This window comes from Pleuronectes platessa, chromosome 2 (genome assembly GCF_947347685.1).
Source record: "Pleuronectes platessa chromosome 2, fPlePla1.1, whole genome shotgun sequence".
Classification (NCBI taxonomy): Eukaryota; Metazoa; Chordata; class Actinopteri; order Pleuronectiformes; family Pleuronectidae; genus Pleuronectes; species Pleuronectes platessa.
In genome coordinates, this window is record NC_070627.1 from 28,725,649 (window position 1) to 28,751,927 (window position 26,279).

General features: G+C 43.4%; 36 non-coding genes across 36 annotated transcripts; all 36 read left to right on the top strand.

Annotated features, from left to right (window-relative positions):
• The first annotated feature begins 613 nt into the window (after nt 1-613).
• Nucleotides 614-685, top strand: trnad-guc (transfer RNA aspartic acid (anticodon GUC)). The gene has a single exon. It is a non-coding gene; the product is annotated as a tRNA-Asp (tRNA).
• Nucleotides 686-1,151: 466 nt separating this feature from the next.
• Nucleotides 1,152-1,224, top strand: trnav-uac (transfer RNA valine (anticodon UAC)). The gene has a single exon. It is a non-coding gene; the product is annotated as a tRNA-Val (tRNA).
• A 507-nt stretch (nt 1,225-1,731) lies between these two features.
• On the top strand, nt 1,732-1,804 carry trnav-cac (transfer RNA valine (anticodon CAC)). The gene has a single exon. It is a non-coding gene; the product is annotated as a tRNA-Val (tRNA).
• Nucleotides 1,805-2,637: 833 nt separating this feature from the next.
• Nucleotides 2,638-2,709, top strand: trnad-guc (transfer RNA aspartic acid (anticodon GUC)). The gene has a single exon. It is a non-coding gene; the product is annotated as a tRNA-Asp (tRNA).
• Nucleotides 2,710-3,769: 1,060 nt separating this feature from the next.
• trnav-cac (transfer RNA valine (anticodon CAC)) lies at nt 3,770-3,842 on the top strand. Its single transcript has one exon. It is a non-coding gene; the product is annotated as a tRNA-Val (tRNA).
• An 833-nt stretch (nt 3,843-4,675) lies between these two features.
• trnad-guc (transfer RNA aspartic acid (anticodon GUC)) lies at nt 4,676-4,747 on the top strand. The gene has a single exon. It is a non-coding gene; the product is annotated as a tRNA-Asp (tRNA).
• Nucleotides 4,748-5,213: 466 nt separating this feature from the next.
• On the top strand, nt 5,214-5,286 carry trnav-uac (transfer RNA valine (anticodon UAC)). The gene has a single exon. It is a non-coding gene; the product is annotated as a tRNA-Val (tRNA).
• A 507-nt stretch (nt 5,287-5,793) lies between these two features.
• On the top strand, nt 5,794-5,866 carry trnav-cac (transfer RNA valine (anticodon CAC)). The gene has a single exon. It is a non-coding gene; the product is annotated as a tRNA-Val (tRNA).
• An 833-nt stretch (nt 5,867-6,699) lies between these two features.
• Nucleotides 6,700-6,771, top strand: trnad-guc (transfer RNA aspartic acid (anticodon GUC)). The gene has a single exon. It is a non-coding gene; the product is annotated as a tRNA-Asp (tRNA).
• Nucleotides 6,772-7,237: 466 nt separating this feature from the next.
• trnav-uac (transfer RNA valine (anticodon UAC)) lies at nt 7,238-7,310 on the top strand. The gene has a single exon. It is a non-coding gene; the product is annotated as a tRNA-Val (tRNA).
• Nucleotides 7,311-7,817: 507 nt separating this feature from the next.
• On the top strand, nt 7,818-7,890 carry trnav-cac (transfer RNA valine (anticodon CAC)). Its single transcript has one exon. It is a non-coding gene; the product is annotated as a tRNA-Val (tRNA).
• An 833-nt stretch (nt 7,891-8,723) lies between these two features.
• On the top strand, nt 8,724-8,795 carry trnad-guc (transfer RNA aspartic acid (anticodon GUC)). Its single transcript has one exon. It is a non-coding gene; the product is annotated as a tRNA-Asp (tRNA).
• A 477-nt stretch (nt 8,796-9,272) lies between these two features.
• trnav-uac (transfer RNA valine (anticodon UAC)) lies at nt 9,273-9,345 on the top strand. Its single transcript has one exon. It is a non-coding gene; the product is annotated as a tRNA-Val (tRNA).
• Nucleotides 9,346-9,852: 507 nt separating this feature from the next.
• trnav-cac (transfer RNA valine (anticodon CAC)) lies at nt 9,853-9,925 on the top strand. The gene has a single exon. It is a non-coding gene; the product is annotated as a tRNA-Val (tRNA).
• Nucleotides 9,926-10,760: 835 nt separating this feature from the next.
• On the top strand, nt 10,761-10,832 carry trnad-guc (transfer RNA aspartic acid (anticodon GUC)). The gene has a single exon. It is a non-coding gene; the product is annotated as a tRNA-Asp (tRNA).
• A 466-nt stretch (nt 10,833-11,298) lies between these two features.
• Nucleotides 11,299-11,371, top strand: trnav-uac (transfer RNA valine (anticodon UAC)). Its single transcript has one exon. It is a non-coding gene; the product is annotated as a tRNA-Val (tRNA).
• A 507-nt stretch (nt 11,372-11,878) lies between these two features.
• On the top strand, nt 11,879-11,951 carry trnav-cac (transfer RNA valine (anticodon CAC)). The gene has a single exon. It is a non-coding gene; the product is annotated as a tRNA-Val (tRNA).
• Nucleotides 11,952-12,784: 833 nt separating this feature from the next.
• On the top strand, nt 12,785-12,856 carry trnad-guc (transfer RNA aspartic acid (anticodon GUC)). The gene has a single exon. It is a non-coding gene; the product is annotated as a tRNA-Asp (tRNA).
• Nucleotides 12,857-13,916: 1,060 nt separating this feature from the next.
• On the top strand, nt 13,917-13,989 carry trnav-cac (transfer RNA valine (anticodon CAC)). Its single transcript has one exon. It is a non-coding gene; the product is annotated as a tRNA-Val (tRNA).
• An 833-nt stretch (nt 13,990-14,822) lies between these two features.
• Nucleotides 14,823-14,894, top strand: trnad-guc (transfer RNA aspartic acid (anticodon GUC)). Its single transcript has one exon. It is a non-coding gene; the product is annotated as a tRNA-Asp (tRNA).
• Nucleotides 14,895-15,360: 466 nt separating this feature from the next.
• trnav-uac (transfer RNA valine (anticodon UAC)) lies at nt 15,361-15,433 on the top strand. The gene has a single exon. It is a non-coding gene; the product is annotated as a tRNA-Val (tRNA).
• Nucleotides 15,434-15,940: 507 nt separating this feature from the next.
• trnav-cac (transfer RNA valine (anticodon CAC)) lies at nt 15,941-16,013 on the top strand. The gene has a single exon. It is a non-coding gene; the product is annotated as a tRNA-Val (tRNA).
• An 833-nt stretch (nt 16,014-16,846) lies between these two features.
• On the top strand, nt 16,847-16,918 carry trnad-guc (transfer RNA aspartic acid (anticodon GUC)). Its single transcript has one exon. It is a non-coding gene; the product is annotated as a tRNA-Asp (tRNA).
• Nucleotides 16,919-17,384: 466 nt separating this feature from the next.
• Nucleotides 17,385-17,457, top strand: trnav-uac (transfer RNA valine (anticodon UAC)). Its single transcript has one exon. It is a non-coding gene; the product is annotated as a tRNA-Val (tRNA).
• Nucleotides 17,458-17,964: 507 nt separating this feature from the next.
• Nucleotides 17,965-18,037, top strand: trnav-cac (transfer RNA valine (anticodon CAC)). The gene has a single exon. It is a non-coding gene; the product is annotated as a tRNA-Val (tRNA).
• Nucleotides 18,038-18,870: 833 nt separating this feature from the next.
• trnad-guc (transfer RNA aspartic acid (anticodon GUC)) lies at nt 18,871-18,942 on the top strand. Its single transcript has one exon. It is a non-coding gene; the product is annotated as a tRNA-Asp (tRNA).
• A 1,060-nt stretch (nt 18,943-20,002) lies between these two features.
• On the top strand, nt 20,003-20,075 carry trnav-cac (transfer RNA valine (anticodon CAC)). Its single transcript has one exon. It is a non-coding gene; the product is annotated as a tRNA-Val (tRNA).
• Nucleotides 20,076-20,908: 833 nt separating this feature from the next.
• On the top strand, nt 20,909-20,980 carry trnad-guc (transfer RNA aspartic acid (anticodon GUC)). Its single transcript has one exon. It is a non-coding gene; the product is annotated as a tRNA-Asp (tRNA).
• A 466-nt stretch (nt 20,981-21,446) lies between these two features.
• On the top strand, nt 21,447-21,519 carry trnav-uac (transfer RNA valine (anticodon UAC)). The gene has a single exon. It is a non-coding gene; the product is annotated as a tRNA-Val (tRNA).
• Nucleotides 21,520-22,026: 507 nt separating this feature from the next.
• On the top strand, nt 22,027-22,099 carry trnav-cac (transfer RNA valine (anticodon CAC)). The gene has a single exon. It is a non-coding gene; the product is annotated as a tRNA-Val (tRNA).
• An 833-nt stretch (nt 22,100-22,932) lies between these two features.
• On the top strand, nt 22,933-23,004 carry trnad-guc (transfer RNA aspartic acid (anticodon GUC)). The gene has a single exon. It is a non-coding gene; the product is annotated as a tRNA-Asp (tRNA).
• Nucleotides 23,005-23,470: 466 nt separating this feature from the next.
• On the top strand, nt 23,471-23,543 carry trnav-uac (transfer RNA valine (anticodon UAC)). The gene has a single exon. It is a non-coding gene; the product is annotated as a tRNA-Val (tRNA).
• A 507-nt stretch (nt 23,544-24,050) lies between these two features.
• trnav-cac (transfer RNA valine (anticodon CAC)) lies at nt 24,051-24,123 on the top strand. The gene has a single exon. It is a non-coding gene; the product is annotated as a tRNA-Val (tRNA).
• An 833-nt stretch (nt 24,124-24,956) lies between these two features.
• Nucleotides 24,957-25,028, top strand: trnad-guc (transfer RNA aspartic acid (anticodon GUC)). Its single transcript has one exon. It is a non-coding gene; the product is annotated as a tRNA-Asp (tRNA).
• Nucleotides 25,029-25,494: 466 nt separating this feature from the next.
• Nucleotides 25,495-25,567, top strand: trnav-uac (transfer RNA valine (anticodon UAC)). The gene has a single exon. It is a non-coding gene; the product is annotated as a tRNA-Val (tRNA).
• Nucleotides 25,568-26,074: 507 nt separating this feature from the next.
• Nucleotides 26,075-26,147, top strand: trnav-cac (transfer RNA valine (anticodon CAC)). Its single transcript has one exon. It is a non-coding gene; the product is annotated as a tRNA-Val (tRNA).
• The last annotated feature ends 132 nt before the right edge of the window (nt 26,148-26,279 follow it).

Consider the following 26,279-nt stretch of genomic DNA (forward strand, 5'->3'; position numbering starts at 1 on the left):
AAGAACCTCCCAAATGAAAGCAGCATTACAGATTCTGAACTGGTTGTGGATCAGAAGATCATGATCGCCTATGGTTCTTTGCTTTCTTCAGATCCAGAGGGACTCGCAGCCCCATGTGAAAGAAACTTAAGTTTGATAAGTTCTGTTCCACAAATGAGGCAGTGTCCTCAAGAGGGACCCAGCGTGCAGTCCAGTACAAGGGCTGAGAGCCCCTGGCAGAAGTATCACATTTTGTAGTTTTTTTTTCAACATATCCCATCTGACCAGGTCATACGTTGTGATCCCAAAGACAAAGCTGGAGGACTTTGCCTGCGATAAAGGTCAAGTGGACGACTTGGCTCAGCCCATGCCATTTAGGCTATTAAGGCCCAGTTGGATTCAGCATTCATCCCAATTGCAGATACTCTGAGCGTATATGAAACCATTGCAAATTGATCGAACACAAAGTTGCCAATGTAAGTCCTCAGTCCTTTTCAAAATCCAGTTTACTGGATAAGAAAGCCAGTACAGCAAAAGATTTGTCATCATCCCCCAAACAGGAAGAATACAATGTATTAAAAGTCAGAACAGCGCCATCTTTTTTGAGAAATGGCCGAGTTTTGCAGTGAAGCAGTCCTCGTTAGTATAGTGGCAAGTATCTCCGCCTGTCACGCGGAAGACCGGGGTTCGATTCCCCGACGAGGAGACCATCTTTGTTTTCTGCTCAATATTCACTACAGGGCAAATCAGAAGTAATGCTCCAGGATGCAGCTCTCAAGGTTAGGCTTTGCTCCCATCCCCCATAACAACTGCCTTCAACTATTAATGTCTATACAGTGGTAACCGGATGATAACAACAACACACAACCTGCCTGTTCTCTTTGAGAATGGGTCACATATTCCCACCATCAGATTGAGTCTAAACTGATGTTATTTGCTGGTTGCTTGCACGTAAGGCGTGTACCTCAACAGTGGTTGAGCCACTTGGTCACAGGTAACATTGAGCCCAGTTGAATTCAGTCCAGTTTTGAATCTCTCTTATGAAATCTCAAAGGACTCCTTGTAACAAATTCTTATCAATTGGATTTGGCTCTTCTCAGAAAAACAATTATGGGACCCAGTGGTTATGGTGTATTGTCCAGTATCGGGCCAAGGGGGATCATGCTATGTCTGTTTCTGTAGTGTAGTGGTTATCACGTTCGCTTTACACGCGAAAAGTCCCCAGCTCGAAACTGGGCAGAAACAACTTCCTATGTCTCAACTATTTTCCAACAATGTGAGGTCAGAATGTTCTTGCAAATTTTTTTTGTGACTCATAGCCACTCCGTTCGCCATTTCTGTCATTGAGTGTGATTTTGCAGATGCGGTGGCAAATTTGAGAAAAACTAGGGATGGCCAACTCTACATTATTCTCAGTATGTCACTGCTCTGTCTGTCACACTCAAGCTCAAACCAAGATCATGCAAGGCTCATCACAGAGGTTTGAAAGGAAACACGAGCAGAGAGAGGAACCTCCCAAACGGAAGCAGCATTTGAGATTCTGAAATGCTTGCTGAACAGAATTCCAAGGCATGCTATGTAGCTTGTTGCTTCTTTTTGTGAGAGATTTGGGACAGTAAGCTATACTTTAGTTTTCACAAAGTACTCTATGTAACAAATTGCTAACATTTGGATATGGCTACTCTAATGAGAAAAACAAATGGGAGCCAACATGTATTTGTGGGTCAAGCAGAAGTGCCAGGTGAAATGTCAGTTTCTGTAGTGTAGTGGTTATCACGTTCGCTTCACACGCGAAAGGTCCCCAGCTCGAAACTGGGCAGAAACATCTTTTTGGGATGATGCTTTAGTCCAACTACTTGGTACCCATCTTCTGTGTCTCCATTTGATATACTGGGTTTCATAGTGTTGTTCCAAGGATCCATGAAGAAAATCACACTTGACTTTTTTTCACAGTGATTGTTTTTGCAGATCTGGTGGCAACATTGAGAACAATTTGGGATGGCAAGGCTCATTCCAGGGGTTTGAAAGGAGACACCAGCAAAGAAAAGAACCTCCCAAATGAAAGCAGCATTACAGATTCTGAACTGGTTGTGGATCAGAAGATCATGATCGCCTATGGTTCTTTGCTTTCTTCAGATCCAGAGGGACTCGCAGCCCCATGTGAAAGAAACTTAAGTTTGATAAGTTCTGTTCCACAAATGAGGCAGTGTCCTCAAGAGGGACCCAGCGTGCAGTCCAGTACAAGGGCTGAGAGCCCCTGGCAGAAGTATCACATTTTGTAGTTTTTTTTTCAACATATCCCATCTGACCAGGTCATACGTTGTGATCCCAAAGACAAAGCTGGAGGACTTTGCCTGCGATAAAGGTCAAGTGGACGACTTGGCTCAGCCCATGCCATTTAGGCTATTAAGGCCCAGTTGGATTCAGCATTCATCCCAATTGCAGATACTCTGAGCGTATATGAAACCATTGCAAATTGATCGAACACAAAGTTGCCAATGTAAGTCCTCAGTCCTTTTCAAAATCCAGTTTACTGGATAAGAAAGCCAGTACAGCAAAAGATTTGTCATCATCCCCCAAACAGGAAGAGTACAATGTACTAAAAGTCAGAACAGCGCCACCTTTTTTGAGAAATGGCCGAGTTTTGCAGTGAAGCAGTCCTCGTTAGTATAGTGGCAAGTATCTCCGCCTGTCACGCAGAAGACCGGGGTTCGATTCCCCGACGAGGAGTCCATCTTTGTTTTCTGCTCAATCTTCACTACAGGGCAAATCAGAAGTAATGCTCCAGGATGCAGCTCTCAAGGTTAGGCTTTGCTCCCATCCCCCATAACAACTGCCTTCAACTATTAATGTCTATACAGTGGTAACCGGATGACAACAACTTCATAACAACAACAACACACAACCTGCCTGTTCTCTTTGAGAATGGGTCACATATTCCCACCATCAGATTGAGTCTAAACTGATGTTATTTGCTGGTTGCTTGCACGTAAGGCGTGTACCTCAACAGTGGTTGAGCCACTTGGTCACAGGTAACATTGAGCCCAGTTGAATTCAGTCCAGTTTTGAATCTCTCTTATGAAATCTCAAAGGACTCCTTGTAACAAATTCTTATCAATTGGATTTGGCTCTTCTCAGAAAAACAATTATGGGACCCAGTGGTTATGGTGTATTTTCCAGTATCGGGCCAAGGGGGATCATGCTATGTCTGTTTCTGTAATGTAGTGGTTATCACGTTCGCTTTACACGCGAAAAGTCCCCAGCTCGAAACTGGGCAGAAACAACTTCCTATGTCTCAACTATTTTCCAACAATGTGAGGTCAGAATGTTCTTGCAAATTTTTTTTGTGACTCATAGCCACTCCGTTCGCCATTTCTGTCATTGAGTGTGATTTTGCAGATGCGGTGGCAAATTTGAGAAAAACTAGGGATGGCCAACTCTACATTATTCTCAGTATGTCACTGCTCTGTCTGTCACACTCAAGCTCAAACCAAGATCATGCAAGGCTCATCACAGAGGTTTGAAAGGAAACACGAGCAGAGAGAGGAACCTCCCAAACGGAAGCAGCATTTGAGATTCTGAAATGCTTGCTGAACAGAATTCCAAGGCATGCTATGTAGCTTGTTGCTTCTTTTTGTGAGAGATTTGGGACAGTAAGCTATACTTTAGTTTTCACAAAGTACTCTATGTAACAAATTGCTAACATTTGGATATGGCTACTCTAATGAGAAAAACAAATGGGAGCCAACATGTATTTGTGGGTCAAGCAGAAGTGCCCGGTGAAATGTCAGTTTCTGTAGTGTAGTGGTTATCACGTTCGCTTCACACGCGAAAGGTCCCCAGCTCGAAACTGGGCAGAAACATCTTTTTGGGATGATGCTTTAGTCCAACTACTTGGTACCCAACTTCTGTGTCTCCATTTGATATACTGGGTTTCATAGTGTTGTTCCAAGGATCCATGAAGAAAATCACACTTGACTTTTTTTCACAGTGATTGTTTTTGCAGATCTGGTGGCAACATTGAGAACAATTTGGGATGGCAAGGCTCATTCCAGGGGTTTGAAAGGAGACACCAGCAAAGAAAAGAACCTCCCAAATGAAAGCAGCATTACAGATTCTGAACTGGTTGTGGATCAGAAGATCATGATCGCCTATGGTTCTTTGCTTTCTTCAGATCCAGAGGGACTCGCAGCCCCATGTGAAAGAAACTTAAGTTTGATAAGTTCTGTTCCACAAATGAGGCAGTGTCCTCAAGAGGGACCCAGCGTGCAGTCCAGTACAAGGGCTGAGAGCCCCTGGCAGAAGTATCACATTTTGTAGTTTTTTTTTCAACATATCCCATCTGACCAGGTCATACGTTGTGATCCCAAAGACAAAGCTGGAGGACTTTGCCTGCGATAAAGGTCAAGTGGACGACTTGGCTCAGCCCATGCCATTTAGGCTATTAAGGCCCAGTTGGATTCAGCATTCATCCCAATTGCAGATACTCTGAGCGTATATGAAACCATTGCAAATTGATCGAACACAAAGTTGCCAATGTAAGTCCTCAGTCCTTTTCAAAATCCAGTTTACTGGATAAGAAAGCCAGTACAGCAAAAGATTTGTCATCATCCCCCAAACAGGAAGAATACAATGTATTAAAAGTCAGAACAGCGCCATCTTTTTTGAGAAATGGCCGAGTTTTGCAGTGAAGCAGTCCTCGTTAGTATAGTGGCAAGTATCTCCGCCTGTCACGCGGAAGACCGGGGTTCGATTCCCCGACGAGGAGACCATCTTTGTTTTCTGCTCAATATTCACTACAGGGCAAATCAGAAGTAATGCTCCAGGATGCAGCTCTCAAGGTTAGGCTTTGCTCCCATCCCCCATAACAACTGCCTTCAACTATTAATGTCTATACAGTGGTAACCGGATGATAACAACAACACACAACCTGCCTGTTCTCTTTGAGAATGGGTCACATATTCCCACCATCAGATTGAGTCTAAACTGATGTTATTTGCTGGTTGCTTGCACGTAAGGCGTGTACCTCAACAGTGGTTGAGCCACTTGGTCACAGGTAACATTGAGCCCAGTTGAATTCAGTCCAGTTTTGAATCTCTCTTATGAAATCTCAAAGGACTCCTTGTAACAAATTCTTATCAATTGGATTTGGCTCTTCTCAGAAAAACAATTATGGGACCCAGTGGTTATGGTGTATTGTCCAGTATCGGGCCAAGGGGGATCATGCTATGTCTGTTTCTGTAGTGTAGTGGTTATCACGTTCGCTTTACACGCGAAAAGTCCCCAGCTCGAAACTGGGCAGAAACAACTTCCTATGTCTCAACTATTTTCCAACAATGTGAGGTCAGAATGTTCTTGCAAATTTTTTTTGTGACTCATAGCCACTCCGTTCGCCATTTCTGTCATTGAGTGTGATTTTGCAGATGCGGTGGCAAATTTGAGAAAAACTAGGGATGGCCAACTCTACATTATTCTCAGTATGTCACTGCTCTGTCTGTCACACTCAAGCTCAAACCAAGATCATGCAAGGCTCATCACAGAGGTTTGAAAGGAAACACGAGCAGAGAGAGGAACCTCCCAAACGGAAGCAGCATTTGAGATTCTGAAATGCTTGCTGAACAGAATTCCAAGGCATGCTATGTAGCTTGTTGCTTCTTTTTGTGAGAGATTTGGGACAGTAAGCTATACTTTAGTTTTCACAAAGTACTCTATGTAACAAATTGCTAACATTTGGATATGGCTACTCTAATGAGAAAAACAAATGGGAGCCAACATGTATTTGTGGGTCAAGCAGAAGTGCCAGGTGAAATGTCAGTTTCTGTAGTGTAGTGGTTATCACGTTCGCTTCACACGCGAAAGGTCCCCAGCTCGAAACTGGGCAGAAACATCTTTTTGGGATGATGCTTTAGTCCAACTACTTGGTACCCATCTTCTGTGTCTCCATTTGATATACTGGGTTTCATAGTGTTGTTCCAAGGATCCATGAAGAAAATCACACTTGACTTTTTTTCACAGTGATTGTTTTTGCAGATCTGGTGGCAACATTGAGAACAATTTGGGATGGCAAGGCTCATTCCAGGGGTTTGAAAGGAGACACCAGCAAAGAAAAGAACCTCCCAAATGAAAGCAGCATTACAGATTCTGAACTGGTTGTGGATCAGAAGATCATGATCGCCTATGGTTCTTTGCTTTCTTCAGATCCAGAGGGACTCGCAGCCCCATGTGAAAGAAACTTAAGTTTGATAAGTTCTGTTCCACAAATGAGGCAGTGTCCTCAAGAGGGACCCAGCGTGCAGTCCAGTACAAGGGCTGAGAGCCCCTGGCAGAAGTATCACATTTTGTAGTTTTTTTTTCAACATATCCCATCTGACCAGGTCATACGTTGTGATCCCAAAGACAAAGCTGGAGGACTTTGCCTGCGATAAAGGTCAAGTGGACGACTTGGCTCAGCCCATGCCATTTAGGCTATTAAGGCCCAGTTGGATTCAGCATTCATCCCAATTGCAGATACTCTGAGCGTATATGAAACCATTGCAAATTGATCGAACACAAAGTTGCCAATGTAAGTCCTCAGTCCTTTTCAAAATCCAGTTTACTGGATAAGAAAGCCAGTACAGCAAAAGATTTGTCATCATCCCCCAAACAGGAAGAATACAATGTATTAAAAGTCAGAACAGCGCCATCTTTTTTGAGAAATGGCCGAGTTTTGCAGTGAAGCAGTCCTCGTTAGTATAGTGGCAAGTATCTCCGCCTGTCACGCGGAAGACCGGGGTTCGATTCCCCGACGAGGAGACCATCTTTGTTTTCTGCTCAATATTCACTACAGGGCAAATCAGAAGTAATGCTCCAGGATGCAGCTCTCAAGGTTAGGCTTTGCTCCCATCCCCCATAACAACTGCCTTCAACTATTAATGTCTATACAGTGGTAACCGGATGATAACAACAACACACAACCTGCCTGTTCTCTTTGAGAATGGGTCACATATTCCCACCATCAGATTGAGTATAAACTGATGTTATTTGCTGGTTGCTTGCACGTAAGGCGTGTACCTCAACAGTGGTTGAGCCACTTGGTCACAGGTATAATTGAGCCCAGTTGGATTCAGTCCAGTTTTGAATCTCTCTTATGAAATCTCAAAGAACTCCTTGTAACAAATTCTTATCAATTGGATTTGGCTCTTCTCAGAAAAACAATTATGGGACCCAGTGGTTATGGTGTATTTTCCAGTGTCGGGCCAAGGGGGATCATGCTATGTCTGTTTCTGTAGTGTAGTGGTTATCACGTTCGCTTTACACGCGAAAAGTCCCCAGCTCGAAACTGGGCAGAAACAACTTCCTATGTCTCAACTATTTTCCAACAATGTGAGGTCAAAATGTTCTTACAAATTTTTTTTGTGACTCATAGCCACTCCGTTCGCCATTTCTGTCATTGAGTGTGATTTTGCAGATGCGTTGGCAAATTTGAGAAAAACTAGGGATGGCCAACTCTACATTATTCTCAGTATGTCACTGCTCTGTCTGTCACACTCAAGCTCAAACCAAGATCATGCAAGGCTCATCACAGAGGTTTGAAAGGAAACACGAGCAGAGAGAGGAACCTCCCAAACGGAAGCAGCATTTGAGATTCTGAAATGCTTGCTGAACAGAATTCCAAGGCATGCTATGTAGCTTGTTGCTTCTTTTTGTGAGAGATTTGGGACTGTAAGCTATACTTTAGTTTTCACAAAGTACTCTATGTAACAAATTGCTAACATTTGGATATGGCTACTCTAATGAGAAAAACAAATGGGAGCCAACATGTATTTGTGGGTCAAGCAGAAGTGCCAGGTGAAATGTCAGTTTCTGTAGTGTAGTGGTTATCACGTTCGCTTCACACGCGAAAGGTCCCCAGCTCGAAACTGGGCAGAAACATCTTTTTGGGATGATGCTTTAGTCCAACTACTTGGTACCCAACTTCTGTGTCTCCATTTGATATACTGGGTTTCATAGTGTTGTTCCAAGGATCCATGAAGAAAATCACACTTGACTTTTTTTCACAGTGATTGTTTTTGCAGATCTGGTGGCAACATTGAGAACAATTTGGGATGGCAAGGCTCATTCCAGGGGTTTGAAAGGAGACACCAGCAAAGAAAAGAACCTCCCAAATGAAAGCAGCATTACAGATTCTGAACTGGTTGTGGATCAGAAGATCATGATCGCCTATGGTTCTTTGCTTTCTTCAGATCCAGAGGGACTCGCAGCCCCATGTGAAAGAAACTTAAGTTTGATAAGTTCTGTTCCACAAATGAGGCAGTGTCCTCAAGAGGGACCCAGCGTGCAGTCCAGTACAAGGGCTGAGAGCCCCTGGCAGAAGTATCACATTTTGTAGTTTTTTTTTCAACATATCCCATCTGACCAGGTCATACGTTGTGATCCCAAAGACAAAGCTGGAGGACTTTGCCTGCGATAAAGGTCAAGTGGACGACTTGGCTCAGCCCATGCCATTTAGGCTATTAAGGCCCAGTTGGATTCAGCATTCATCCCAATTGCAGATACTCTGAGCGTATATGAAACCATTGCAAATTGATCGAACACAAAGTTGCCAATGTAAGTCCTCAGTCCTTTTCAAAATCCAGTTTACTGGATAAGAAAGCCAGTACAGCAAAAGATTTGTCATCATCCCCCAAACAGGAAGAGTACAATGTACTAAAAGTCAGAACAGCGCCACCTTTTTTGAGAAATGGCCGAGTTTTGCAGTGAAGCAGTCCTCGTTAGTATAGTGGCAAGTATCTCCGCCTGTCACGCGGAAGACCGGGGTTCGATTCCCCGACGAGGAGTCCATCTTTGTTTTCTGCTCAATCTTCACTACAGGGCAAATCAGAAGTAATGCTCCAGGATGCAGCTCTCAAGGTTAGGCTTTGCTCCCATCCCCCATAACAACTGCCTTCAACTATTAATGTCTATACAGTGGTAACCGGATGACAACAACTTCATAACAACAACACACAACCTGCCTGTTCTCTTTGAGAATGGGTCACATATTCCCACCATCAGATTGAGTCTAAACTGATGTTATTTGCTGGTTGCTTGCACGTAAGGCGTGTACCTCAACAGTGGTTGAGCCACTTGGTCACAGGTAACATTGAGCCCAGTTGGATTCAGTCCAGTTTTGAATCTCTCTTATGAAATCTCAAAGAACTCCTTGTAACAAATTCTTATCAATTGGATTTGGCTCTTCTCAGAAAAACAATTATGGGACCCAGTGGTTATGGTGTATTTTCCAGTGTCGGGCCAAGGGGGATCATGCTATGTCTGTTTCTGTAGTGTAGTGGTTATCACGTTCGCTTTACACGCGAAAAGTCCCCAGCTCGAAACTGGGCAGAAACAACTTCCTATGTCTCAACTATTTTCCAACAATGTGAGGTCAAAATGTTCTTACAAATTTTTTTTGTGACTCATAGCCACTCCGTTCGCCATTTCTGTCATTGAGTGTGATTTTGCAGATGCGGTGGCAAATTTGAGAAAAACTAGGGATGGCCAACTCTACATTATTCTCAGTATGTCACTGCTCTGTCAGTCACACTCAAGCTCAAACCAAGATCATGCAAGGCTCATCACAGAGGTTTGAAAGGAAACACGAGCAGAGAGAGGAACCTCCCAAACGGAAGCAGCATTTGAGATTCTGAAATGCTTGCTGAACAGAATTCCAAGGCATGCTATGTAGCTTGTTGCTTCTTTTTGTGAGAGATTTGGGACAGTAAGCTATACTTTAGTTTTCACAAAGTACTCTATGTAACAAATTGCTAACATTTGGATATGGCTACTCTAATGAGAAAAACAAATGGGAGCCAACATGTATTTGTGGGTCAAGCAGAAGTGCCAGGTGAAATGTCAGTTTCTGTAGTGTAGTGGTTATCACGTTCGCTTCACACGCGAAAGGTCCCCAGCTCGAAACTGGGCAGAAACATCTTTTTGGGATGATGCTTTAGTCCAACTACTTGGTACCCAACTTCTGTGTCTCCATTTGATATACTTGGTTTCATAGAGTGTTGTTCCAAGGATCCATGAAGAAAATCACACTTGACTTTTTTTCACAGTGATTGTTTTTGCAGATCTGGTGGCAACATTGAGAACAATTTGGGATGGCAAGGCTCATTCCAGGGGTTTGAAAGGAGACACCAGCAAAGAAAAGAACCTCCCAAATGAAAGCAGCATTACAGATTCTGAACTGGTTGTGGATCAGAAGATCATGATCGCCTATGGTTCTTTGCTTTCTTCAGATCCAGAGGGACTCGCAGCCCCATGTGAAAGAAACTTAAGTTTGATAAGTTCTGTTCCACAAATGAGGCAGTGTCCTCAAGAGGGACCCAGCGTGCAGTCCAGTACAAGGGCTGAGAGCCCCTGGCAGAAGTATCACATTTTGTAGTTTTTTTTTCAACATATCCCATCTGACCAGGTCATACGTTGTGATCCCAAAGACAAAGCTGGAGGACTTTGCCTGCGATAAAGGTCAAGTGGACGACTTGGCTCAGCCCATGCCATTTAGGCTATTAAGGCCCAGTTGGATTCAGCATTCATCCCAATTGCAGATACTCTGAGCGTATATGAAACCATTGCAAATTGATCGAACACAAAGTTGCCAATGTAAGTCCTCAGTCCTTTTCAAAATCCAGTTTACTGGATAAGAAAGCCAGTACAGCAAAAGATTTGTCATCATCCCCCAAACAGGAAGAATACAATGTATTAAAAGTCAGAACAGCGCCATCTTTTTTGAGAAATGGCCGAGTTTTGCAGTGAAGCAGTCCTCGTTAGTATAGTGGCAAGTATCTCCGCCTGTCACGCGGAAGACCGGGGTTCGATTCCCCGACGAGGAGACCATCTTTGTTTTCTGCTCAATATTCACTACAGGGCAAATCAGAAGTAATGCTCCAGGATGCAGCTCTCAAGGTTAGGCTTTGCTCCCATCCCCCATAACAACTGCCTTCAACTATTAATGTCTATACAGTGGTAACCGGATGATAACAACAACACACAACCTGCCTGTTCTCTTTGAGAATGGGTCACATATTCCCACCATCAGATTGAGTCTAAACTGATGTTATTTGCTGGTTGCTTGCACGTAAGGCGTGTACCTCAACAGTGGTTGAGCCACTTGGTCACAGGTAACATTGAGCCCAGTTGAATTCAGTCCAGTTTTGAATCTCTCTTATGAAATCTCAAAGGACTCCTTGTAACAAATTCTTATCAATTGGATTTGGCTCTTCTCAGAAAAACAATTATGGGACCCAGTGGTTATGGTGTATTGTCCAGTATCGGGCCAAGGGGGATCATGCTATGTCTGTTTCTGTAGTGTAGTGGTTATCACGTTCGCTTTACACGCGAAAAGTCCCCAGCTCGAAACTGGGCAGAAACAACTTCCTATGTCTCAACTATTTTCCAACAATGTGAGGTCAGAATGTTCTTGCAAATTTTTTTTGTGACTCATAGCCACTCCGTTCGCCATTTCTGTCATTGAGTGTGATTTTGCAGATGCGGTGGCAAATTTGAGAAAAACTAGGGATGGCCAACTCTACATTATTCTCAGTATGTCACTGCTCTGTCTGTCACACTCAAGCTCAAACCAAGATCATGCAAGGCTCATCACAGAGGTTTGAAAGGAAACACGAGCAGAGAGAGGAACCTCCCAAACGGAAGCAGCATTTGAGATTCTGAAATGCTTGCTGAACAGAATTCCAAGGCATGCTATGTAGCTTGTTGCTTCTTTTTGTGAGAGATTTGGGACAGTAAGCTATACTTTAGTTTTCACAAAGTACTCTATGTAACAAATTGCTAACATTTGGATATGGCTACTCTAATGAGAAAAACAAATGGGAGCCAACATGTATTTGTGGGTCAAGCAGAAGTGCCAGGTGAAATGTCAGTTTCTGTAGTGTAGTGGTTATCACGTTCGCTTCACACGCGAAAGGTCCCCAGCTCGAAACTGGGCAGAAACATCTTTTTGGGATGATGCTTTAGTCCAACTACTTGGTACCCATCTTCTGTGTCTCCATTTGATATACTGGGTTTCATAGTGTTGTTCCAAGGATCCATGAAGAAAATCACACTTGACTTTTTTTCACAGTGATTGTTTTTGCAGATCTGGTGGCAACATTGAGAACAATTTGGGATGGCAAGGCTCATTCCAGGGGTTTGAAAGGAGACACCAGCAAAGAAAAGAACCTCCCAAATGAAAGCAGCATTACAGATTCTGAACTGGTTGTGGATCAGAAGATCATGATCGCCTATGGTTCTTTGCTTTCTTCAGATCCAGAGGGACTCGCAGCCCCATGTGAAAGAAACTTAAGTTTGATAAGTTCTGTTCCACAAATGAGGCAGTGTCCTCAAGAGGGACCCAGCGTGCAGTCCAGTACAAGGGCTGAGAGCCCCTGGCAGAAGTATCACATTTTGTAGTTTTTTTTTCAACATATCCCATCTGACCAGGTCATACGTTGTGATCCCAAAGACAAAGCTGGAGGACTTTGCCTGCGATAAAGGTCAAGTGGACGACTTGGCTCAGCCCATGCCATTTAGGCTATTAAGGCCCAGTTGGATTCAGCATTCATCCCAATTGCAGATACTCTGAGCGTATATGAAACCATTGCAAATTGATCGAACACAAAGTTGCCAATGTAAGTCCTCAGTCCTTTTCAAAATCCAGTTTACTGGATAAGAAAGCCAGTACAGCAAAAGATTTGTCATCATCCCCCAAACAGGAAGAGTACAATGTACTAAAAGTCAGAACAGCGCCACCTTTTTTGAGAAATGGCCGAGTTTTGCAGTGAAGCAGTCCTCGTTAGTATAGTGGCAAGTATCTCCGCCTGTCACGCAGAAGACCGGGGTTCGATTCCCCGACGAGGAGTCCATCTTTGTTTTCTGCTCAATCTTCACTACAGGGCAAATCAGAAGTAATGCTCCAGGATGCAGCTCTCAAGGTTAGGCTTTGCTCCCATCCCCCATAACAACTGCCTTCAACTATTAATGTCTATACAGTGGTAACCGGATGACAACAACTTCATAACAACAACAACACACAACCTGCCTGTTCTCTTTGAGAATGGGTCACATATTCCCACCATCAGATTGAGTCTAAACTGATGTTATTTGCTGGTTGCTTGCACGTAAGGCGTGTACCTCAACAGTGGTTGAGCCACTTGGTCACAGGTAACATTGAGCCCAGTTGAATTCAGTCCAGTTTTGAATCTCTCTTATGAAATCTCAAAGGACTCCTTGTAACAAATTCTTATCAATTGGATTTGGCTCTTCTCAGAAAAACAATTATGGGACCCAGTGGTTATGGTGTATTTTCCAGTATCGGGCCAAGGGGGATCATGCTATGTCTGTTTCTGTAATGTAGTGGTTATCACGTTCGCTTTACACGCGAAAAGTCCCCAGCTCGAAACTGGGCAGAAACAACTTCCTATGTCTCAACTATTTTCCAACAATGTGAGGTCAGAATGTTCTTGCAAATTTTTTTTGTGACTCATAGCCACTCCGTTCGCCATTTCTGTCATTGAGTGTGATTTTGCAGATGCGGTGGCAAATTTGAGAAAAACTAGGGATGGCCAACTCTACATTATTCTCAGTATGTCACTGCTCTGTCTGTCACACTCAAGCTCAAACCAAGATCATGCAAGGCTCATCACAGAGGTTTGAAAGGAAACACGAGCAGAGAGAGGAACCTCCCAAACGGAAGCAGCATTTGAGATTCTGAAATGCTTGCTGAACAGAATTCCAAGGCATGCTATGTAGCTTGTTGCTTCTTTTTGTGAGAGATTTGGGACAGTAAGCTATACTTTAGTTTTCACAAAGTACTCTATGTAACAAATTGCTAACATTTGGATATGGCTACTCTAATGAGAAAAACAAATGGGAGCCAACATGTATTTGTGGGTCAAGCAGAAGTGCCCGGTGAAATGTCAGTTTCTGTAGTGTAGTGGTTATCACGTTCGCTTCACACGCGAAAGGTCCCCAGCTCGAAACTGGGCAGAAACATCTTTTTGGGATGATGCTTTAGTCCAACTACTTGGTACCCAACTTCTGTGTCTCCATTTGATATACTGGGTTTCATAGTGTTGTTCCAAGGATCCATGAAGAAAATCACACTTGACTTTTTTTCACAGTGATTGTTTTTGCAGATCTGGTGGCAACATTGAGAACAATTTGGGATGGCAAGGCTCATTCCAGGGGTTTGAAAGGAGACACCAGCAAAGAAAAGAACCTCCCAAATGAAAGCAGCATTACAGATTCTGAACTGGTTGTGGATCAGAAGATCATGATCGCCTATGGTTCTTTGCTTTCTTCAGATCCAGAGGGACTCGCAGCCCCATGTGAAAGAAACTTAAGTTTGATAAGTTCTGTTCCACAAATGAGGCAGTGTCCTCAAGAGGGACCCAGCGTGCAGTCCAGTACAAGGGCTGAGAGCCCCTGGCAGAAGTATCACATTTTGTAGTTTTTTTTTCAACATATCCCATCTGACCAGGTCATACGTTGTGATCCCAAAGACAAAGCTGGAGGACTTTGCCTGCGATAAAGGTCAAGTGGACGACTTGGCTCAGCCCATGCCATTTAGGCTATTAAGGCCCAGTTGGATTCAGCATTCATCCCAATTGCAGATACTCTGAGCGTATATGAAACCATTGCAAATTGATCGAACACAAAGTTGCCAATGTAAGTCCTCAGTCCTTTTCAAAATCCAGTTTACTGGATAAGAAAGCCAGTACAGCAAAAGATTTGTCATCATCCCCCAAACAGGAAGAATACAATGTATTAAAAGTCAGAACAGCGCCATCTTTTTTGAGAAATGGCCGAGTTTTGCAGTGAAGCAGTCCTCGTTAGTATAGTGGCAAGTATCTCCGCCTGTCACGCGGAAGACCGGGGTTCGATTCCCCGACGAGGAGACCATCTTTGTTTTCTGCTCAATATTCACTACAGGGCAAATCAGAAGTAATGCTCCAGGATGCAGCTCTCAAGGTTAGGCTTTGCTCCCATCCCCCATAACAACTGCCTTCAACTATTAATGTCTATACAGTGGTAACCGGATGATAACAACAACACACAACCTGCCTGTTCTCTTTGAGAATGGGTCACATATTCCCACCATCAGATTGAGTCTAAACTGATGTTATTTGCTGGTTGCTTGCACGTAAGGCGTGTACCTCAACAGTGGTTGAGCCACTTGGTCACAGGTAACATTGAGCCCAGTTGAATTCAGTCCAGTTTTGAATCTCTCTTATGAAATCTCAAAGGACTCCTTGTAACAAATTCTTATCAATTGGATTTGGCTCTTCTCAGAAAAACAATTATGGGACCCAGTGGTTATGGTGTATTGTCCAGTATCGGGCCAAGGGGGATCATGCTATGTCTGTTTCTGTAGTGTAGTGGTTATCACGTTCGCTTTACACGCGAAAAGTCCCCAGCTCGAAACTGGGCAGAAACAACTTCCTATGTCTCAACTATTTTCCAACAATGTGAGGTCAGAATGTTCTTGCAAATTTTTTTTGTGACTCATAGCCACTCCGTTCGCCATTTCTGTCATTGAGTGTGATTTTGCAGATGCGGTGGCAAATTTGAGAAAAACTAGGGATGGCCAACTCTACATTATTCTCAGTATGTCACTGCTCTGTCTGTCACACTCAAGCTCAAACCAAGATCATGCAAGGCTCATCACAGAGGTTTGAAAGGAAACACGAGCAGAGAGAGGAACCTCCCAAACGGAAGCAGCATTTGAGATTCTGAAATGCTTGCTGAACAGAATTCCAAGGCATGCTATGTAGCTTGTTGCTTCTTTTTGTGAGAGATTTGGGACAGTAAGCTATACTTTAGTTTTCACAAAGTACTCTATGTAACAAATTGCTAACATTTGGATATGGCTACTCTAATGAGAAAAACAAATGGGAGCCAACATGTATTTGTGGGTCAAGCAGAAGTGCCAGGTGAAATGTCAGTTTCTGTAGTGTAGTGGTTATCACGTTCGCTTCACACGCGAAAGGTCCCCAGCTCGAAACTGGGCAGAAACATCTTTTTGGGATGATGCTTTAGTCCAACTACTTGGTACCCATCTTCTGTGTCTCCATTTGATATACTGGGTTTCATAGTGTTGTTCCAAGGATCCATGAAGAAAATCACACTTGACTTTTTTTCACAGTGATTGTTTTTGCAGATCTGGTGGCAACATTGAGAACAATTTGGGATGGCAAGGCTCATTCCAGGGGTTTGAAAGGAGACACCAGCAAAGAAAAGAACCTCCCAAATGAAAGCAGCATTACAGATTCTGAACTGGTTGTGGATCAGAAGATCATGATCGCCTATGGTTCTTTGCTTTCTTCAGATCCAGAGGGACTCGCAGCCCCATGTGAAAGAAACTTAAGTTTGATAAGTTCTGTTCCACAAATGAGGCAGTGTCCTCAAGAGGGACCCAGCGTGCAGTCCAGTACAAGGGCTGAGAGCCCCTGGCAGAAGTATCACATTTTGTAGTTTTTTTTTCAACATATCCCATCTGACCAGGTCATACGTTGTGATCCCAAAGACAAAGCTGGAGGACTTTGCCTGCGATAAAGGTCAAGTGGACGACTTGGCTCAGCCCATGCCATTTAGGCTATTAAGGCCCAGTTGGATTCAGCATTCATCCCAATTGCAGATACTCTGAGCGTATATGAAACCATTGCAAATTGATCGAACACAAAGTTGCCAATGTAAGTCCTCAGTCCTTTTCAAAATCCAGTTTACTGGATAAGAAAGCCAGTACAGCAAAAGATTTGTCATCATCCCCCAAACAGGAAGAATACAATGTATTAAAAGTCAGAACAGCGCCATCTTTTTTGAGAAATGGCCGAGTTTTGCAGTGAAGCAGTCCTCGTTAGTATAGTGGCAAGTATCTCCGCCTGTCACGCGGAAGACCGGGGTTCGATTCCCCGACGAGGAGACCATCTTTGTTTTCTGCTCAATATTCACTACAGGGCAAATCAGAAGTAATGCTCCAGGATGCAGCTCTCAAGGTTAGGCTTTGCTCCCATCCCCCATAACAACTGCCTTCAACTATTAATGTCTATACAGTGGTAACCGGATGATAACAACAACACACAACCTGCCTGTTCTCTTTGAGAATGGGTCACATATTCCCACCATCAGATTGAGTCTAAACTGATGTTATTTGCTGGTTGCTTGCACGTAAGGCGTGTACCTCAACAGTGGTTGAGCCACTTGGTCACAGGTAACATTGAGCCCAGTTGAATTCAGTCCAGTTTTGAATCTCTCTTATGAAATCTCAAAGGACTCCTTGTAACAAATTCTTATCAATTGGATTTGGCTCTTCTCAGAAAAACAATTATGGGACCCAGTGGTTATGGTGTATTGTCCAGTATCGGGCCAAGGGGGATCATGCTATGTCTGTTTCTGTAGTGTAGTGGTTATCACGTTCGCTTTACACGCGAAAAGTCCCCAGCTCGAAACTGGGCAGAAACAACTTCCTATGTCTCAACTATTTTCCAACAATGTGAGGTCAGAATGTTCTTGCAAATTTTTTTTGTGACTCATAGCCACTCCGTTCGCCATTTCTGTCATTGAGTGTGATTTTGCAGATGCGGTGGCAAATTTGAGAAAAACTAGGGATGGCCAACTCTACATTATTCTCAGTATGTCACTGCTCTGTCTGTCACACTCAAGCTCAAACCAAGATCATGCAAGGCTCATCACAGAGGTTTGAAAGGAAACACGAGCAGAGAGAGGAACCTCCCAAACGGAAGCAGCATTTGAGATTCTGAAATGCTTGCTGAACAGAATTCCAAGGCATGCTATGTAGCTTGTTGCTTCTTTTTGTGAGAGATTTGGGACAGTAAGCTATACTTTAGTTTTCACAAAGTACTCTATGTAACAAATTGCTAACATTTGGATATGGCTACTCTAATGAGAAAAACAAATGGGAGCCAACATGTATTTGTGGGTCAAGCAGAAGTGCCAGGTGAAATGTCAGTTTCTGTAGTGTAGTGGTTATCACGTTCGCTTCACACGCGAAAGGTCCCCAGCTCGAAACTGGGCAGAAACATCTTTTTGGGATGATGCTTTAGTCCAACTACTTGGTACCCATCTTCTGTGTCTCCATTTGATATACTGGGTTTCATAGTGTTGTTCCAAGGATCCATGAAGAAAATCACACTTGACTTTTTTTCACAGTGATTGTTTTTGCAGATCTGGTGGCAACATTGAGAACAATTTGGGATGGCAAGGCTCATTCCAGGGGTTTGAAAGGAGACACCAGCAAAGAAAAGAACCTCCCAAATGAAAGCAGCATTACAGATTCTGAACTGGTTGTGGATCAGAAGATCATGATCGCCTATGGTTCTTTGCTTTCTTCAGATCCAGAGGGACTCGCAGCCCCATGTGAAAGAAACTTAAGTTTGATAAGTTCTGTTCCACAAATGAGGCAGTGTCCTCAAGAGGGACCCAGCGTGCAGTCCAGTACAAGGGCTGAGAGCCCCTGGCAGAAGTATCACATTTTGTAGTTTTTTTTTCAACATATCCCATCTGACCAGGTCATACGTTGTGATCCCAAAGACAAAGCTGGAGGACTTTGCCTGCGATAAAGGTCAAGTGGACGACTTGGCTCAGCCCATGCCATTTAGGCTATTAAGGCCCAGTTGGATTCAGCATTCATCCCAATTGCAGATACTCTGAGCGTATATGAAACCATTGCAAATTGATCGAACACAAAGTTGCCAATGTAAGTCCTCAGTCCTTTTCAAAATCCAGTTTACTGGATAAGAAAGCCAGTACAGCAAAAGATTTGTCATCATCCCCCAAACAGGAAGAGTACAATGTACTAAAAGTCAGAACAGCGCCACCTTTTTTGAGAAATGGCCGAGTTTTGCAGTGAAGCAGTCCTCGTTAGTATAGTGGCAAGTATCTCCGCCTGTCACGCGGAAGACCGGGGTTCGATTCCCCGACGAGGAGTCCATCTTTGTTTTCTGCTCAATCTTCACTACAGGGCAAATCAGAAGTAATGCTCCAGGATGCAGCTCTCAAGGTTAGGCTTTGCTCCCATCCCCCATAACAACTGCCTTCAACTATTAATGTCTATACAGTGGTAACCGGATGACAACAACTTCATAACAACAACAACACACAACCTGCCTGTTCTCTTTGAGAATGGGTCACATATTCCCACCATCAGATTGAGTCTAAACTGATGTTATTTGCTGGTTGCTTGCACGTAAGGCGTGTACCTCAACAGTGGTTGAGCCACTTGGTCACAGGTAACATTGAGCCCAGTTGAATTCAGTCCAGTTTTGAATCTCTCTTATGAAATCTCAAAGGACTCCTTGTAACAAATTCTTATCAATTGGATTTGGCTCTTCTCAGAAAAACAATTATGGGACCCAGTGGTTATGGTGTATTTTCCAGTATCGGGCCAAGGGGGATCATGCTATGTCTGTTTCTGTAATGTAGTGGTTATCACGTTCGCTTTACACGCGAAAAGTCCCCAGCTCGAAACTGGGCAGAAACAACTTCCTATGTCTCAACTATTTTCCAACAATGTGAGGTCAGAATGTTCTTGCAAATTTTTTTTGTGACTCATAGCCACTCCGTTCGCCATTTCTGTCATTGAGTGTGATTTTGCAGATGCGGTGGCAAATTTGAGAAAAACTAGGGATGGCCAACTCTACATTATTCTCAGTATGTCACTGCTCTGTCTGTCACACTCAAGCTCAAACCAAGATCATGCAAGGCTCATCACAGAGGTTTGAAAGGAAACACGAGCAGAGAGAGGAACCTCCCAAACGGAAGCAGCATTTGAGATTCTGAAATGCTTGCTGAACAGAATTCCAAGGCATGCTATGTAGCTTGTTGCTTCTTTTTGTGAGAGATTTGGGACAGTAAGCTATACTTTAGTTTTCACAAAGTACTCTATGTAACAAATTGCTAACATTTGGATATGGCTACTCTAATGAGAAAAACAAATGGGAGCCAACATGTATTTGTGGGTCAAGCAGAAGTGCCCGGTGAAATGTCAGTTTCTGTAGTGTAGTGGTTATCACGTTCGCTTCACACGCGAAAGGTCCCCAGCTCGAAACTGGGCAGAAACATCTTTTTGGGATGATGCTTTAGTCCAACTACTTGGTACCCAACTTCTGTGTCTCCATTTGATATACTGGGTTTCATAGTGTTGTTCCAAGGATCCATGAAGAAAATCACACTTGACTTTTTTTCACAGTGATTGTTTTTGCAGATCTGGTGGCAACATTGAGAACAATTTGGGATGGCAAGGCTCATTCCAGGGGTTTGAAAGGAGACACCAGCAAAGAAAAGAACCTCCCAAATGAAAGCAGCATTACAGATTCTGAACTGGTTGTGGATCAGAAGATCATGATCGCCTATGGTTCTTTGCTTTCTTCAGATCCAGAGGGACTCGCAGCCCCATGTGAAAGAAACTTAAGTTTGATAAGTTCTGTTCCACAAATGAGGCAGTGTCCTCAAGAGGGACCCAGCGTGCAGTCCAGTACAAGGGCTGAGAGCCCCTGGCAGAAGTATCACATTTTGTAGTTTTTTTTTCAACATATCCCATCTGACCAGGTCATACGTTGTGATCCCAAAGACAAAGCTGGAGGACTTTGCCTGCGATAAAGGTCAAGTGGACGACTTGGCTCAGCCCATGCCATTTAGGCTATTAAGGCCCAGTTGGATTCAGCATTCATCCCAATTGCAGATACTCTGAGCGTATATGAAACCATTGCAAATTGATCGAACACAAAGTTGCCAATGTAAGTCCTCAGTCCTTTTCAAAATCCAGTTTACTGGATAAGAAAGCCAGTACAGCAAAAGATTTGTCATCATCCCCCAAACAGGAAGAATACAATGTATTAAAAGTCAGAACAGCGCCATCTTTTTTGAGAAATGGCCGAGTTTTGCAGTGAAGCAGTCCTCGTTAGTATAGTGGCAAGTATCTCCGCCTGTCACGCGGAAGACCGGGGTTCGATTCCCCGACGAGGAGACCATCTTTGTTTTCTGCTCAATATTCACTACAGGGCAAATCAGAAGTAATGCTCCAGGATGCAGCTCTCAAGGTTAGGCTTTGCTCCCATCCCCCATAACAACTGCCTTCAACTATTAATGTCTATACAGTGGTAACCGGATGATAACAACAACACACAACCTGCCTGTTCTCTTTGAGAATGGGTCACATATTCCCACCATCAGATTGAGTCTAAACTGATGTTATTTGCTGGTTGCTTGCACGTAAGGCGTGTACCTCAACAGTGGTTGAGCCACTTGGTCACAGGTAACATTGAGCCCAGTTGAATTCAGTCCAGTTTTGAATCTCTCTTATGAAATCTCAAAGGACTCCTTGTAACAAATTCTTATCAATTGGATTTGGCTCTTCTCAGAAAAACAATTATGGGACCCAGTGGTTATGGTGTATTGTCCAGTATCGGGCCAAGGGGGATCATGCTATGTCTGTTTCTGTAGTGTAGTGGTTATCACGTTCGCTTTACACGCGAAAAGTCCCCAGCTCGAAACTGGGCAGAAACAACTTCCTATGTCTCAACTATTTTCCAACAATGTGAGGTCAGAATGTTCTTGCAAATTTTTTTTGTGACTCATAGCCACTCCGTTCGCCATTTCTGTCATTGAGTGTGATTTTGCAGATGCGGTGGCAAATTTGAGAAAAACTAGGGATGGCCAACTCTACATTATTCTCAGTATGTCACTGCTCTGTCTGTCACACTCAAGCTCAAACCAAGATCATGCAAGGCTCATCACAGAGGTTTGAAAGGAAACACGAGCAGAGAGAGGAACCTCCCAAACGGAAGCAGCATTTGAGATTCTGAAATGCTTGCTGAACAGAATTCCAAGGCATGCTATGTAGCTTGTTGCTTCTTTTTGTGAGAGATTTGGGACAGTAAGCTATACTTTAGTTTTCACAAAGTACTCTATGTAACAAATTGCTAACATTTGGATATGGCTACTCTAATGAGAAAAACAAATGGGAGCCAACATGTATTTGTGGGTCAAGCAGAAGTGCCAGGTGAAATGTCAGTTTCTGTAGTGTAGTGGTTATCACGTTCGCTTCACACGCGAAAGGTCCCCAGCTCGAAACTGGGCAGAAACATCTTTTTGGGATGATGCTTTAGTCCAACTACTTGGTACCCATCTTCTGTGTCTCCATTTGATATACTGGGTTTCATAGTGTTGTTCCAAGGATCCATGAAGAAAATCACACTTGACTTTTTTTCACAGTGATTGTTTTTGCAGATCTGGTGGCAACATTGAGAACAATTTGGGATGGCAAGGCTCATTCCAGGGGTTTGAAAGGAGACACCAGCAAAGAAAAGAACCTCCCAAATGAAAGCAGCATTACAGATTCTGAACTGGTTGTGGATCAGAAGATCATGATCGCCTATGGTTCTTTGCTTTCTTCAGATCCAGAGGGACTCGCAGCCCCATGTGAAAGAAACTTAAGTTTGATAAGTTCTGTTCCACAAATGAGGCAGTGTCCTCAAGAGGGACCCAGCGTGCAGTCCAGTACAAGGGCTGAGAGCCCCTGGCAGAAGTATCACATTTTGTAGTTTTTTTTTCAACATATCCCATCTGACCAGGTCATACGTTGTGATCCCAAAGACAAAGCTGGAGGACTTTGCCTGCGATAAAGGTCAAGTGGACGACTTGGCTCAGCCCATGCCATTTAGGCTATTAAGGCCCAGTTGGATTCAGCATTCATCCCAATTGCAGATACTCTGAGCGTATATGAAACCATTGCAAATTGATCGAACACAAAGTTGCCAATGTAAGTCCTCAGTCCTTTTCAAAATCCAGTTTACTGGATAAGAAAGCCAGTACAGCAAAAGATTTGTCATCATCCCCCAAACAGGAAGAATACAATGTATTAAAAGTCAGAACAGCGCCATCTTTTTTGAGAAATGGCCGAGTTTTGCAGTGAAGCAGTCCTCGTTAGTATAGTGGCAAGTATCTCCGCCTGTCACGCGGAAGACCGGGGTTCGATTCCCCGACGAGGAGACCATCTTTGTTTTCTGCTCAATATTCACTACAGGGCAAATCAGAAGTAATGCTCCAGGATGCAGCTCTCAAGGTTAGGCTTTGCTCCCATCCCCCATAACAACTGCCTTCAACTATTAATGTCTATACAGTGGTAACCGGATGATAACAACAACACACAACCTGCCTGTTCTCTTTGAGAATGGGTCACATATTCCCACCATCAGATTGAGTCTAAACTGATGTTATTTGCTGGTTGCTTGCACGTAAGGCGTGTACCTCAACAGTGGTTGAGCCACTTGGTCACAGGTAACATTGAGCCCAGTTGAATTCAGTCCAGTTTTGAATCTCTCTTATGAAATCTCAAAGGACTCCTTGTAACAAATTCTTATCAATTGGATTTGGCTCTTCTCAGAAAAACAATTATGGGACCCAGTGGTTATGGTGTATTGTCCAGTATCGGGCCAAGGGGGATCATGCTATGTCTGTTTCTGTAGTGTAGTGGTTATCACGTTCGCTTTACACGCGAAAAGTCCCCAGCTCGAAACTGGGCAGAAACAACTTCCTATGTCTCAACTATTTTCCAACAATGTGAGGTCAGAATGTTCTTGCAAATTTTTTTTGTGACTCATAGCCACTCCGTTCGCCATTTCTGTCATTGAGTGTGATTTTGCAGATGCGGTGGCAAATTTGAGAAAAACTAGGGATGGCCAACTCTACATTATTCTCAGTATGTCACTGCTCTGTCTGTCACACTCAAGCTCAAACCAAGATCATGCAAGGCTCATCACAGAGGTTTGAAAGGAAACACGAGCAGAGAGAGGAACCTCCCAAACGGAAGCAGCATTTGAGATTCTGAAATGCTTGCTGAACAGAATTCCAAGGCATGCTATGTAGCTTGTTGCTTCTTTTTGTGAGAGATTTGGGACAGTAAGCTATACTTTAGTTTTCACAAAGTACTCTATGTAACAAATTGCTAACATTTGGATATGGCTACTCTAATGAGAAAAACAAATGGGAGCCAACATGTATTTGTGGGTCAAGCAGAAGTGCCAGGTGAAATGTCAGTTTCTGTAGTGTAGTGGTTATCACGTTCGCTTCACACGCGAAAGGTCCCCAGCTCGAAACTGGGCAGAAACATCTTTTTGGGATGATGCTTTAGTCCAACTACTTGGTACCCATCTTCTGTGTCTCCATTTGATATACTGGGTTTCATAGTGTTGTTCCAAGGATCCATGAAGAAAATCACACTTGACTTTTTTTCACAGTGATTGTTTTTGCAGATCTGGTGGCAACATTGAGAACAATTTGGGATGGCAAGGCTCATTCCAGGGGTTTGAAAGGAGACACCAGCAAAGAAAAGAACCTCCCAAATGAAAGCAGCATTACAGATTCTGAACTGGTTGTGGATCAGAAGATCATGATCGCCTATGGTTCTTTGCTTTCTTCAGATCCAGAGGGACTCGCAGCCCCATGTGAAAGAAACTTAAGTTTGATAAGTTCTGTTCCACAAATGAGGCAGTGTCCTCAAGAGGGACCCAGCGTGCAGTCCAGTACAAGGGCTGAGAGCCCCTGGCAGAAGTATCACATTTTGTAGTTTTTTTTTCAACATATCCCATCTGACCAGGTCATACGTTGTGATCCCAAAGACAAAGCTGGAGGACTTTGCCTGCGATAAAGGTCAAGTGGACGACTTGGCTCAGCCCATGCCATTTAGGCTATTAAGGCCCAGTTGGATTCAGCATTCATCCCAATTGCAGATACTCTGAGCGTATATGAAACCATTGCAAATTGATCGAACACAAAGTTGCCAATGTAAGTCCTCAGTCCTTTTCAAAATCCAGTTTACTGGATAAGAAAGCCAGTACAGCAAAAGATTTGTCATCATCCCCCAAACAGGAAGAATACAATGTATTAAAAGTCAGAACAGCGCCATCTTTTTTGAGAAATGGCCGAGTTTTGCAGTGAAGCAGTCCTCGTTAGTATAGTGGCAAGTATCTCCGCCTGTCACGCGGAAGACCGGGGTTCGATTCCCCGACGAGGAGACCATCTTTGTTTTCTGCTCAATATTCACTACAGGGCAAATCAGAAGTAATGCTCCAGGATGCAGCTCTCAAGGTTAGGCTTTGCTCCCATCCCCCATAACAACTGCCTTCAACTATTAATGTCTATACAGTGGTAACCGGATGATAACAACAACACACAACCTGCCTGTTCTCTTTGAGAATGGGTCACATATTCCCACCATCAGATTGAGTATAAACTGATGTTATTTGCTGGTTGCTTGCACGTAAGGCGTGTACCTCAACAGTGGTTGAGCCACTTGGTCACAGGTATAATTGAGCCCAGTTGGATTCAGTCCAGTTTTGAATCTCTCTTATGAAATCTCAAAGAACTCCTTGTAACAAATTCTTATCAATTGGATTTGGCTCTTCTCAGAAAAACAATTATGGGACCCAGTGGTTATGGTGTATTTTCCAGTGTCGGGCCAAGGGGGATCATGCTATGTCTGTTTCTGTAGTGTAGTGGTTATCACGTTCGCTTTACACGCGAAAAGTCCCCAGCTCGAAACTGGGCAGAAACAACTTCCTATGTCTCAACTATTTTCCAACAATGTGAGGTCAAAATGTTCTTACAAATTTTTTTTGTGACTCATAGCCACTCCGTTCGCCATTTCTGTCATTGAGTGTGATTTTGCAGATGCGTTGGCAAATTTGAGAAAAACTAGGGATGGCCAACTCTACATTATTCTCAGTATGTCACTGCTCTGTCTGTCACACTCAAGCTCAAACCAAGATCATGCAAGGCTCATCACAGAGGTTTGAAAGGAAACACGAGCAGAGAGAGGAACCTCCCAAACGGAAGCAGCATTTGAGATTCTGAAATGCTTGCTGAACAGAATTCCAAGGCATGCTATGTAGCTTGTTGCTTCTTTTTGTGAGAGATTTGGGACAGTAAGCTATACTTTAGTTTTCACAAAGTACTCTATGTAACAAATTGCTAACATTTGGATATGGCTACTCTAATGAGAAAAACAAATGGGAGCCAACATGTATTTGTGGGTCAAGCAGAAGTGCCAGGTGAAATGTCAGTTTCTGTAGTGTAGTGGTTATCACGTTCGCTTCACACGCGAAAGGTCCCCAGCTCGAAACTGGGCAGAAACATCTTTTTGGGATGATGCTTTAGTCCAACTACTTGGTACCCAACTTCTGTGTCTCCATTTGATATACTGGGTTTCATAGTGTTGTTCCAAGGATCCATGAAGAAAATCACACTTGACTTTTTTTCACAGTGAT